Genomic DNA, 13,934 nt, shown 5'->3' with positions numbered 1-13,934 from the left:
AGAACTGAAACATACCATGAGTTCCGATCATTGCTACCATGTGGGGAGCGAACCAGTGGATGGAAGTACATGATCTTTCTCTTCCTAACACTACCTAAACAAATAAGTTTTGCTTTTTAAAAAAAATATTTATTTTATTTTTATTGGAAAGTCACATACACAGAAAGGAGCAGATACAGAGCGAAAGAACTTCCATCTGATGATTCACTCCTCAAGTGGCCACAACAGCTGGAGCTGCACTGATTTGCAGCCAGGAACCAGGAGCTTCTTCCAGCTCTCCTACGCAGTTGCAGGATCCCAAGGCTTTGGGTCGTCCTGGCCTGCTTTCCCAGGCCACAGGCAGGGAAGTGGGGATGCCTGGATTAGAATTGGTGCTCATATAGAATCTCGGCATGTGAAAGGTGAGGACTTTAGCTGCTAGGCTACTGCACCAGGTCCTGTATTGTTTTGTTTTGTTTTGTTTTTAAAAGACAGTGTCAGACCTGTGGTCATGTTGTGGGTCTGGGCGACTTAAAGTAAATGATACATGATGGCTCAAGAACCTGGATTCCTGCCAGCCATGTGGGAGTCCTGGGTTGAGCTTCTGGCTCTTGGATCTGGCTCGGTCCAGTCCCAGCCACTGTGGTCCCAACTATTTGAGGCGTCACCTGCTTCCTCCCAGGAAGTACATTAGCATAGCAAGAAAGCCACACCAGAAGTAAAGTTAGCTGGGACTTGAACCAGGGACTCTACAACAGGCTGCAGGTGTCTCAAGTGGCAACCAAATGCTTGCCTTGCTCAGTTAATATGTTTTATATGTAAATGTTTAATGCATCTCTGGAATTCAGGTAGGTGGCAAGTAACTATTTTGAAGTGTCGTGCTTTCTTAGGTGTCCTCATCTTTCCCCCTTCCGAACCCAGGTTCAGAATATCATTAACTTTTATCTTTTAGGGTGCTATTCTCACCTGTGGATAGCTCTAAGTTGGACTTCTGTTAGGGGGGAGGTGTAGTGAAGCTGGGGAGCTCCTGTCCCACCCTTCTGGTGCTATCCCTTTCAACTCCTTCTCATTATGTGCTTCCTAAGTGGGAAGAGTTGGTTTAGATATTTTATAGGTAGTAAATGGTTTATAATGGTCACAGCAACATTATGAGCTAGGTGCACTTTACAGAGAGGGAAACTGGGGTACTGCGAGCTTAGGTGCTGTGCTCAAGGTGACATGACTAGTGAGTGGCAGAGCTGAGAATATGAACTTGGGTGGTATGGCTGTGAATACCGTGCACTTGACCATTGCATTCTGTTGCTTTTCCAAAGCCAGAGTGTCTGAGAGTAGAACACTGGGAAGAGAGAACAGGGTTTTGAAGGAGAGCCCTTTGGAACCCAGGAAGGGTTTGTAGACACTGCCCTTGAATGTCTTCCCTTAGGGTGCTGCAACATCTTTTGTGCAGTCCTCATTCCAGCAGCAGTAAGATAACTGCCAGCTGTCTTACATGATAGAGGAATATGTGAGGGTCTGCTAGCTTTTCACTGTAGCCATGCACCTGAAAGTCGGCTTGGAGGGTTAAGCAGACAGTGGGGCACAGACTGCCTTGCCCCATTGACTTTGGCATGGGGGCATGGTGGACAGCTCATTAACTGCTTGGTCTGTGGGCTTTGGCATTGGAACATTCAGCTTGGTAGATTGAAGGATAGATTCTGGACCATTTAATCTCTGGTTGCAAAAACAGTCATGTAGACGTTTATTAGGAGGTTATTTGGGACATAGCCTGTGTAATTACCAATGGCAAGTTGCACTGAATTTCAACATAAGTAACATCAGGCTACATAATAAAGCCTTGATATGTGGACACTGATGTGAGGAGACTGAGAGGAGGTAAGAACTAAAAAATAACCTAGATTCTGTCCTGGAAAATGAATGTCCTACATAGTCCATTTTCGACCTGATGGAATATGCTGGTAGGTCTTCCCTGCAAGCTCTTCATACTGTCCCCTTGAGTTTTGGAACCATGCTGAACTAGGGATCCTGAAATACTGGGCTCATGTATGTTGTCTTGGTTGTGAAACCTTTGCATGACTTTGGTAGTCTTAGGTTTTAGGAAAAACACTGATATCCCAGTAAACATGGGAAGGATCCCAACTGCAGGGTCGTGTGTCATGCCGCCTGTGTGTTGGGAAGACAGATTCCAGAGAGAAACTCAGTAGTTCCCACTATGTGGCCCAGTTCCTTCTTTTCTCCATGACTCTTCCTCCTTCACCTTTGTGAAGTGACTTGTCCAAGGTGCTCATTGTCTTACTCTGCATTGGAAACAGAGGAAGCGGCTCAGAGCCTAACTTGACCCAAGGTAGACTAGCTCAATGTCAAGCTGATGGCAGTACACTTTTTTCTTTTTTACTCTCCTGTTGTATTGGTGGTCCACTTATTGAGGACCACATGTAGTTTCTGTTGTTTCAATTTTCCCAGGAAAAGAGGAAGGCAAGCTGTAGGAAGATCACGAAAAGTGTGCACATCAAGACAACAGATGCATCCTTCCAGAAATGATCGATTTGTGTTGTTGGTTGAGTTACTGGGGTCTAACCTAATAAGTCAAACTCTGTACTCAGCCTTTTGTGCCCAGGTAAGAGTACTGATTAAAGTGTTTCCTCTTTGGGGCTCATATTTTCTTGTCAAGCTAGAAAAATAAATATTTTAGTTTGTGAGTTTGAATAGGAAATAGGTAGCAGGTGCTTTTTGTTTGTTTGTTTGTTTGTTTGTTTGTTTGTTTAATTGGGAAAACAGTTCTCAGAATTCTAACAAAAATGTCAGGATGTCTCTTCATTCTTGGGAGTAGATGTGCTCTTGCAAAGTTCTATTTTCTGAACCTAAATTTCATAGGAAGTAGAGCATGTTGCTATTTAGAGGTATAACCTGACAATTTCTCTGAGTACATAGACTGCCAAACTGTTTTTCTCTTTTTGGTAAATCTCATATTTTTCTTCTATAGCTGTATGTTTATTTTCTAGTATTAGGCTTGATATTTACATGGAGTTCACTAAAAACTTAGGAAATGAGAGCATTCTATCTGGACAATTCCAGTCTTGTTGTAGAAGTTGAATTTTCATGACAAATTTCTAAGAGGAGACTAGCTATAGTTTAAGCTATTCCTTCTCTTCTCAGCAATTCTTAATTTGTATGAGGAGAAAAAAACTTTATTATAATGTTCCTCTGAGTTACTTAAAGTAGATAGGATCTGCAGATATATGACTGCCAAAATCAGATTTTAGAGTAATTAGTAGGGAACCGTGATGAAGACACATTCAGTTTGTGGGAGCAGGAGTGAGAGAGAGGGGTAAGGTGATGGGGGAACAGGGATACCTTTGTTTTTGGCAGTGCGGAGACAAGGGGGCCTGAAGACTGAAGCTTTTGTCTACCATAGCAGTTTTTCACCATAGCAGTTTTCTCTACTAGGCCTGCTACAGTGTCTAAGTTTGTGTTCCCTCAAAATCTGTATGTGGAAACCCTAGTTTCTAAGGTGGGAGTATTTGGAGGTGGGTTCTTAGGAAACTGGTGAGGGCACAAGGGTGGGACCCTCACGAATGGGACTAGTGCTACATGAGAAGGGTCCCAGGGAGCTCCTTGCCCCTTTGCCCATGTGAGGATGCTGAGAGCAGGTGCCAGCTGTGAACCAAGACACAGGTCCTTGCCAGATTCTGAATTTGTTGGCACCTTGACCTTGAACTCTAGGAAGGCAAGAAACAGACTTCTTTTGGTATAAGCTATTCAGCTTAGGGTGTTTCGTCACTGGAGCCCTAATGAGCTATTAGACAATCCTCTAATACTCTTTCAGAAATGTTCAAGATTCAGTGAAAACCACATGTCTTATGATTGCAGGAATTGATCTATTGTACCAACCAGGAAGGAAAATGTCAGGGCTGAGTGAGTTAAGCCACTACTTGGGATACTTCACTCCATAGCAAAGTGACTGGTTCAAGTCTTGGCTCTTCTGTTTCTCATTCAGCTCCTTGGTGGTCTCACTGTAAGAGGCAGAACATGATGGTTCCCAGTACATGGCATCTTCTGTCTACAGGGGAACCAGGGATTTTTTTTTTTTATTTAGCCTGGCCTAGCCCAACTGCTGTGGCCATTTGGGGTTGAGGGTGAACTAACAGATGGTAGATCTGTCTTTTTCCTTTCTCTCAGGCATTCTGCCTTTCAGATAAATAATTAAAGAAAATAAATTTTAAAAATCCCCAAGCTTATTTGTCTTTTAGAATTTCAGCCAAACATTCAAATAAGTGTTCCATCCTTAAAAGGCAGATAGTGGGCTTAAATTCCACGTACTTACAGGCTTCTCCAGTCTGTGAAGCAGTGGGTGTTGGTTTGCCCTCTTTCTCACTTCTAAGTCATCATCAAAAATTATCTGTTTCCTTAAGATTATGTTCCAATTCTCAGGAAAGGGTGATTCCTATTTGTAGCTGAAAGAAACCAGGCTGAATGAATTGACATTCCATCCTAGTCACTGCTCCTTTAAAAAAAAATTAATTTTTAGTTTGTACTGAGAACATTACAACATTTAGGTTTTTTAAAAAAAACTTAAAATGTATGATCGCGAACAAAAAAAAAATATGTGCTTTCTGGACAGCTTTTAGTTTGTACTGAGAACATTACAACATTTAGGTTTTTTTTAAAAAAACTTAAATGTATGATTGTGAACAACAAAAAAAAAATTAATGATTTGACCAAAACCTCTTAATGTAATGAGTTTTAAAATTTTCTCATTTTTGTGGTTATTTTTCTCTTTGCTGTATGATCTGATAACTCTATTGCTTAATTTAATTTTAACTCTTTGTATTCAAATAATTCTGTTTTGAAACATCATGTTGGGACCTGAATTACGGTGGAGAATTCATTTTTCTTTTCTGGTAAATATTAATGGGAATAATTTTGTGTGCTGTGTTAACATTTGGACTATCTTGGAAAGATCTGTTATTAAAATAGTAAGAAAAAAAAGGTCCAATTGGTTTTTCCTCAGTTCATAATCTCTCTCTTGACCTTCACAGCTGTGAGTCCTGGAAAACTTGGACCATATTTTAGCACGTGTCCCAGGATCTGCATTACAGAGGTTCCTGGGAAAATCGCTTCCATGGAAGCAGGGCTCTCCCAGAAGAGGTCACAGCACAAAGGCACCATTTCTCTGAGGTCACCAGACCAAGCCCAACTTCACTGAAGCCTGTAGGATCCAAATTTATCAGAGTTTTTTTTTTTTTTTTTTAACAAGCGTTGCAAATGATGTGTTGCCCCTAAAAGAGGTGGTTCGTTTCAAGAGTGTAATCTGAGAAGATTGATGGTTATGTTACTGTGTGAATTTGGCCAAGGCCCCAGTGCTGGATCACCATCAGTTCCAGGTGTATTCAGTAACTCCTCAGTACAAGGTCACTCAGTCAGGTGCACTCCTTACCCCTCTGCAGATCTGAGCAGCAGGCCATGTCCTGTAGTTGTTGGTGCCAGGACCACACTGCTGGATGCCACTGCTGCCCTTTGCAGCTTCGTGGGCCCATCACAGAAGTGCTTGGGAGGTGTTGGAAGGAAACCCTGTCCCTTCTCTGTGTGTGTGTCCTGGGAGCTCTGTCACCAACCAGAGATGCAGTGAGCCTCTGCCTCCTTGGTCTGGAATCCTCTCAACCTCCACGCTGTGTGTTGGGCACCTCATGCACCACTACTAGAGTTCTTGATCTGCTGGTTGTCAGATCTGAGGGCTACCCAGACCTGTCTTGGGTGGAACCTGTAGGATGCCACATTGTTGCAGTTCACTGAGTCAGAAATGAGTTCACTCCCAGCTCAGTGTATGCACAGTCCTGCCCATAATCCTTGCCTCCTTAAAAAATTTGGTGCTCAATAAGGCTCTAGGAAGCCGACTAGACTATGAAATCCACCCTGTTCCCTTACTGACCATCTGGGACTTGCTGCTCTTTCTCTGCTCTTGGTCAAATCAAGCAGAACAGCAGGATGGGCAGTTCTTTGTCTGGGTTCACCTCTGGAGCTACTGGTAATATCCCTTCCCACCTGGCTGCTGGTGGAATTCCGGCTGCAGGTGGAATTTAGATCACCATTCACTGAATGTTGCTGGGGTATCAGTCGCTGTAACACCACATCACTGTTTTTGCTGCTTTCCTGTGTCTGTCAGTCTCCAGGTGCCCCTATGCTGAAATTTTGTCCTCTCCTGTTTCTGGAATGTGCGCTCTCTGCTTCACACTAGCTAATGTTTCTCTGTCTAAATGTGTGCTTACCCTATTCTGCCACCATGATTCTTAATTTTTTAAAAAATATTTATCAGTTGAAAGAGAGACAGGAAGAGATCCTCCCAACTATTTGTTCACTCCAATAAACTCCAATAAACAGCAGCCAGGGCTGGGCCAGCTAGTATCCAGGTGTCTGGAACTCAATTTGGGTCTTCTGCATGGGAAGCAGGAATGTAACTACTTAAGTTACTTTTTGTTGACTCTCAGAAGGTATGTGGCAGGAAGCTAGAGTGGAGAACAGAAGCAGGAACTGAACTTAGACATTCCAATATGGAATGTGGGAGTCCTAAGCAATGGCTTAACCACTGTGGCAAACACCATCCGAAAGGCATTATTTTTAAAGCTCTTAATTTGTACTGCCAAGTCATTTCTTAATATCTATGTTGATTCACAGCATGCCATTTCTGGCATTATGGAGAAAAGTTAGTCCATTTCTCCAATACCCACTGGTCCTTGTGAGATCCAGGGTGGGTGTTGGATGGGTTGGGCCAGGTCTCAGCACCCCTAGAACCACATGAGAGCTGTCTCTTGGCACGGGCCAGGTGTGGCTGGGCTGCAACACCTAACAGTAAGGACCAGAATGGGTGTGGGCCGGTCAGGCAAGGCCACTGTTCCTGCCAAGTCAGGAGTTGGACTAAATCAGTGTGAACCAAGGACACCCTCTGGTGTGTAGGAGATATGCTACTGGGAGGTGACCTCATGGATGAGCTGGGAGAACTCCCTTGTCAAGAACCAAGTGCAAGAACCAAGGCCGGGAGCAGCCTAGACCAGGCCAGGTTAGAGTAACCACTGGCACACATGAAGATCAGGTCTGGGGGCAAGAGCTGGGCTAGTTCATTGCACTCACTGGTAGATCTGAGAATCAGGACAGGGAGCATGAAGGTCTGGTCACACAACAGCACCAACCAGTTCACATTGGCACTGGGATTGGGGGCTAGCTGGACCAGGCCAGCCTATAGCACTCACTGATATGAGCTGGAACTGGGGGCAGGCTGGGCTGGGCTAGGTTGCAGTACCTGCCAGCAAATGGCAAAGTGAGTTGGGCCATACCAGAATGGGCTGCAACACCCACAGCACATGAGAGACCTGGAGTGGGGGAGAGTGCAAGCCCATTGTGGGGGTGGGGGTAGTTTGGGGGCTCCTCTGCTGGGCTGCTGACCCCACTGGCATGCATGAGAACTAGGACCTGGGGCAGACCAGGCAACTCAGGCTGGTGCAGTATTAGTTGGCAAGAACTGGGACTGGGAGCAAATTCTATCAGGTTAGACCATGGAACCACCTGGAGAGCAAACGAGCCAGGACTTGGGTACAGTAGGGAAATGGTGGGTACCTCTCTGATGGGCTGCAGCCTCCACTGGTGAGCATGAGAACCAGGGTCATGGGCAGACCTGGCTAGACAGGAGGTGGCACCCCCAGCATGAGTGTAAGCTGGAAAGTGGGGTTAGTTGGGTTGAGCTAGGCTTCAATACCCACTGACATGTATGAGAGCTGAATGGGATGTGGGACATACTGGACCAGTCTGCTGCATATGCTGTCAGGCACAGAAGCCAGGAATGGGCTGGGAATGAGCCTGGGGTGGTTATTGGGGGTCACTCTGACTAGGTTGTAGTTCACTTTGGTGTACATGGGGGCTGAGTGTGTGGTGAGCAGGGTTGGGCTGGGCAGCAGGATCCATTAGTTTATGTAAGAGGTGGGGCTGGAGATAGAACTGACCCAGCAACTGCAACAATTAGTGGGTTCGTAGGCTGATGTGGGTGACAAACTAAGCTGGACCTTGTACTGGCAAGAACACAAAAGTGTGAAGTCTGGGATCACTTCAGAGCTCCAACCATAAGGAGGATTGCAGGAGCTGTGATATGATGATGGAATGCATGTGCCAGAACTGGGTGTCCTCAGTGGCTCAGATAGATCACTAGACGGCATGCCCTGATGCACATGGAGGATATGACAGTCCTCTGGGGCCTGCAGAGAATGTCTGTTATCACAGCAGAGGAGGGAGGGCAGAACAAAATGTCAGCTACCCCATCCAAGTGTTGACAGAAAAATATGGCCAAATGGAGATTAAGTGGACTAAGTCAGCCGATAGATCTTGGAAAGATTTCCTCATCTTTGGAGTGGCGAGATTGACAGCATTTCAGAGCTATTGAAACTACTTGAGCAGAACCCTCAGAGTATGTTCTACATTGGGGACCCTGGGATGACGTTGGGTGGCTGTCCCCATCCCTGAGTACTGGGGCAGTTGGGAGGTTGGGTGTGGCTTCTCCCTTTATCTTTCCTCTTCCCCCAGATACAGGAAGAAGAAAAAGGAAATTTACAAACAATGGTCTTACCCACCTTCCCCTAATCCTCAACCCTTTCCACTCTAATCAACTATGTAAACATCACCAAAAATAAAATTAAATAGTCTGAAGCAGATGAAAGATGGTGTGTTTGTCTTATTTTTCCTTTTTTTGTCACTGGGAAGAACTATTATTAGCAGTATTATTATGATTACAATCAATTGTAATAATGAGTAAAGAAATGGACACACACGTGGAGTATCCCTTGTTGAAATTCCTGGAATCAGAAGTGCTTCAAATTTGGGATTTTGGAAAATTTTACATAACATAATGACATGTGGTGGGGATGACTGAAGGTCATTTCATATAATATTGTCAATAATTGTGCGTGAGGCCAAGTTTCATGGTATAGAGTTTTCCACTGGTGGCAGTAGGTTACTGCTCAGAAAGTTCAAGGTTTGGAGCAGTTCCGGTTTCAGTTTTCTGGTTAGGGACACCTAACATGCTTCCGGGCCAGGCTGTGTCTTAGGTGGGTACAAGTTTAAGGCCATTATTTATGTGAAATAACAGTGGCATCCTCGGGAATAAAACCCTGCCTCTGAGACTGGAGTGACATCTCAGTTCAGATGCTCCTTTTCCAAGTAAGGCACACGCTTGCTTGGTGCTGGCAAGTGCTGAGTGATCCAGGTGGAAATTTGCTGAGCTCAACGCTCTCCCCTTATCTTCCACCTTCCCGGATGCAATTTTAATCTAATCTGTTCAGTCTTGCGAATGCTGTGACTGCTCCCCCTCACTCACACAGCTGGTTAGATGAGCATTGCACGTCTGGCGTGTACATTACTAGCATCTGTCAACCCTCCCTACTCTGTAATTGCTCTTGGGGCGCTTATAGGGAAAGTCTGCCTTGGGAATCTGGGTTTGCAGGAAAAACAGTGCCAATGCATCACAGGCTGGCACATATTTGGAAAGAATGGCTGGAGTGGATTTGTTGTATTATTTATTGCTGAGCTGTTGAGTCATCATAAAATAAGCTTCCACCTGATGGCTTTCTTTGTTCGTGCTTAGCTGGCTGTCCCCTTGGTGGAGCACGGGATGCTTGGTGGGACAGAGGCATTTGCAGAAATTAGGAAAAAGAAAATAAGGAAGTGGTGGGGAAGCCACTAATTCCATTCAGAAGTCATTAATTGTTGTATGATGCAGACACCTGTCTTACTTTGCATTGCCTGCACCTATAAAGAAGAGCAGAATTTGCAACGCATCCAGGTGCAAAGACATGGAAGAGATCTAAATGCAGCCCAGGGAGAGTAGACTGTAAGTCATGAGTCTGCTCTGATGCCCAGCACCTGGAAAAGTTAAAAGATGTTCCTTCAGAGACCAGCATGGATACTGCTCCTGTTCAGCCATTTCCCCCTCCTCCTCCAAACACACGCACGCATCATGAAATCTTTTCAGTTGGCAGATGGCACGGGCTACTCCTGTAAGGGCCTTGCCACACTGAAGGAGATGAGTTTTGGAGGCTGTGTCCAAGGGCCACACAAGGGTGTGTCTGAGTTTTCGTGGCATGACGTGCCTAATGATGAATGAAGGCAATAATAATCGACTCAGAGTGGAGTGTATGGAGGGATTGGCTACAATATGAGAAGGAGGTCTGCTGTGTACTGGGCTGGGTCTTAGGTGTCAGTTCCTAGCTGCTTTCAGAATATCATGCAAATGTTGGCGGTTCAGACGGAGGTTGGTTAGTGAGATCTGCAATTCTAGGGGCAGTTTCATTGGCCCCATTTTGATGACAACCTAGCTCTCCAGGCCTTCTGCTGATCTCACTAGCTCTTCCCTGAAGTCTGTGAGAAACTGGTACATAGGCAAGTGGCCCTTAAAATCTTGTGGATAATGTGAATGATTAAAAAACAACAATGAATAGGTTTCAATCTCTGGCATCTAAATAGTTTTTTACTTCCACAAACTCATTGAAATACTCTAATATGTATCTCTGCTTTTTTAAAAAAAAATTGCTTGAAACAGAGACAGAGAAAGATCTCCCAGCTACCATTTCACAGCCTGCAACAGCTAGGACTGGGCCAGGCTGAAGTCAGTCCAGGTCTCCCACATCAGCGGCAGGAACCACACCAACTGAGGCTGTGACTACCTCTCAGGGTGTACATGAGCAGGAATCTAGAGATAGGAACAAGAGCCAGAGCTGGGATTCAGTCTGGGTATGGGCATCACAAGTGGTGTCTTAACCCCTATGCAAAATGGCTAAACCTCTCTTACTGTTGCACTCCAACCTCTTCAACCAGCAAGAGGCACATGACAGGCCTTCTGCTTTGAGCACCGGGGTGGCTTTCTCATCCTTTGCTTCCCAGGCTGTGGGCTGCTGTTTCTTAGACCAACACCACCAGTCTTCTCCTTTTCTGACTGCTTTGTGCATGGGGCCTGGCAGAGTCCTTTTGTCTGGAGAGTCTCTTACTGCTACATCTTTCACATGCCTCAGGCAGCACACTTTGAGCGGGGGTGCTAAGCCCAAATAAAGATGTTATAGTGGACATGTGTTAGTGGCCTCCTTCCTCCTTCCCACTGGGACCTCCAGTTTTAAATCTATGTGACTGTGGGTGAGATTGGCTGAATGCCTTCCTAGCTCTATGGTGAATCCTAACTGACTGCTTGCTGTGCTTGGTTCCATAAGGACTATTTGATTTCAGATCAAGAAATTGATTTGGGCTTATAGGAAAGATCCTCTGTCTTTGCTTGGCTCTTTCTCTTTCTTTTTTTTTTTCCCAAAGAAAGTGAAATTTATTGCTTATTCTGTATGAGAGAGGAAACAGCTTTTGTAGGAAAACTGCTTGGCTAAATGCGAAGAGGAAAGAGAGAAACTGACCTTGAAGTGATATCATTGAACTGCTGGATCAAGTCATACCTGAAGGTTCTACATCCCTGGACTTAAAATGATTAGATTGAATTGTATGAAAGTGCTAATATCTGACTGTGGCTCAACATCAAAGCCATTATTCTATAGGGTTTGCCTTAATGTACCAGTCAATGCAAACATGCAAGAGGTTGTTTGAGTTGCCAATCTCCCATGAGGCCATGAGCTCTTCATTTTGCACTTCAATCATTCCAACAACCACAGAACTGGTCACCCTCACCTTTGTCTATTCTCTCTCCAGTTCATCCCACACTCTGCTTCCAGAACCATTTTTTTCAACACCACATTTCCATTCTGGGTGCTCAGGGGCTGTGTGTATCAGGGACAGATGTCCTAGCCTGGCTGCCTACGCCTTCCTCCAGTAGCTCTTCTCTTCTGACTTTCTGCTGCCTCCAAACAGGGCAGCTCTCCTTGCCTTCATTCTGACCTCAAACCTGCCACATACACCTGCACTCTAATCTCTTCCACCCGCCCTCCTGTCCACACATAGGCCAACTCAGCACCTTCTGTTTAACCAGATTCTTTGTCTTTCATGGTCTCCTGTCTGTGCCAGAAGTTGCGTATCTAATGACATGTTAATTCTCTCACACCAGACCCAGGGGCGTGGCCTAGCAGCTAAAGTCCTCCCAGCAGCTCCACTTCCCATCCAGCTCCCTGCTTGTGGCCTGGGAAAGCAGTCGAGGACGGCCCAGAGCTTTGGGACCCTGCACCCGCGTGGGAGACCCAGAAGAGGTTCCTGGTTCCCGGCTTCGGATTGGTGCACCGGCCTGTTGCGGCTCACTTGGGGAGTGAATCATCGGATGGAAGATCTTCCTCTCTGTCTCTCCTCCTCTCTGTATATCTGACTTTGTAATAAAGTAAATAAATCTTTAAAAAAAATTATCTCACACCTACATTCTACTTCTTATTGCGGGTGGAATATATTATATTTGTTTCATGAGCCTTCTGATTAATACAGTGTAGAGCACATAGCTAGAACAAAAGTGTAAAGAGTGAATGACTGGAGCTATGGCTGTGGTGCAGTGGTTTAAGCTGCCGCCTGTGATACCAGCAGCCATTTGACAGTCTGTTCAAGTCCTGCTTCCTTCACTTCCAATTCAGCTCCCTGCTAATGTGCCTGGGAAAGCAGTGGAAGATGGCCCAAGTGCTTGAGTCCCTGCTATCCATCTGGGAGACCAGGATGGAGTTGTGAACTCCTGGCTTTGGCCTGACCCAGGCCTGGTTGCTGTGACAATTTGGAGAGTAAACCAACACAGTATCTCTCACTCTCTCTTTCGTTCTGCTTTCAAATAGGATGATAGATTTTTTAAAAAAACATTGAATGACCTTTTACAAAGCTAAACATTCAGGCCGATGAGTTTGGTCATCAAAAGTGAGGGCTTATCCAAACTGATTCTGAGCTAATTACTTCAGCATATTCAGCTAGCAACAGTATCTGAGGTCTACTTTCTGCTTATTGTTTTGTGTGATGAAGAAAAAGAAACAGCCAGGACTGGGACAGGCCAAAGTCAACAGCCTAAAACTCCATCCTGGTCTCTCATGGAGATGAAGGGGTCCAAGCACTTGGGCCATCCTCTTGCTGTTTTCCCAGGATCAACACTTGAACTGATGATACAGTATGGGATCTTGGTGTCACAACAAGCTGCTGGCCCTCAACACTAGCTTCTACTTTATTATTATTAAAAAAATTATTTATTTCCAGCCACAGAGAGAGAGAGAGATGGAGTCTGTCTGAGAGTTCACATTGCATCTGCTCAGAGCAAAACCAGGCTTGGTTGGGGTGGAGGACAAAGCTGGGAACCAGGAATCCATTTCAGGTCTCCCATGTGGATGGCAGAGCCCAACTGCTTCAGCCATCACTGCTATCTCCAGCAGTCTGTGTTAGCAGGAAGCCGGAGTTGGGAGTGGAGCCGGGTAGCAAGTGCTTATATTGGAACCAGGTATCCTAAGTCATCGTCCTATGCAGTAGGTGAATTGCCCACTATTGGCATTAGTTCCAACAGACTCCTAAGTACAAGCAAACCTGCTGGTCTCAGTTCAGGTGACAAGAGGGAAACATCCATGCCCGAACACAGATGCAGTAGAACAACCACGGTGCACACTGAGGGATTATGAAGTCGGACTCCAGCTTGAGTTACCAGGGTTGGAGAGCTTAACCAAAGGTGGTACAGTCTGGCTTCTGTTTCGCACTCCCCCAATGCACTTCTCCAGAAAGGAGCAGCTTGGTTTGAATCCCACGAGGCATCTTGGGAGCCAAACAGTCTCCCAGGCCCATCAAATGAGCTCATTGCAAATGAAGCCAGAAACACCAAGCTTGTGTTTTTCTTAAGATAAACAAGCATAAACAGTTTGAGGGAAGAGTTCTCAGGGGCAAGCCACAGTTGGATGTTAGCAGATGTCAACATGTTGGAAAAATAGTTGATGACTTCTTGCTGATCCCAAGGCATTTGCAAAAGGTCAACAATTTTTTTTTTTTTTTTT

The sequence above is a fragment of the Ochotona princeps genome, chromosome 22, assembly GCF_030435755.1.
Source record: "Ochotona princeps isolate mOchPri1 chromosome 22, mOchPri1.hap1, whole genome shotgun sequence".
Lineage (NCBI taxonomy): Eukaryota > Metazoa > Chordata > Mammalia > Lagomorpha > Ochotonidae > Ochotona > Ochotona princeps.
This window is presented reverse-complemented; position numbering follows the sequence as displayed.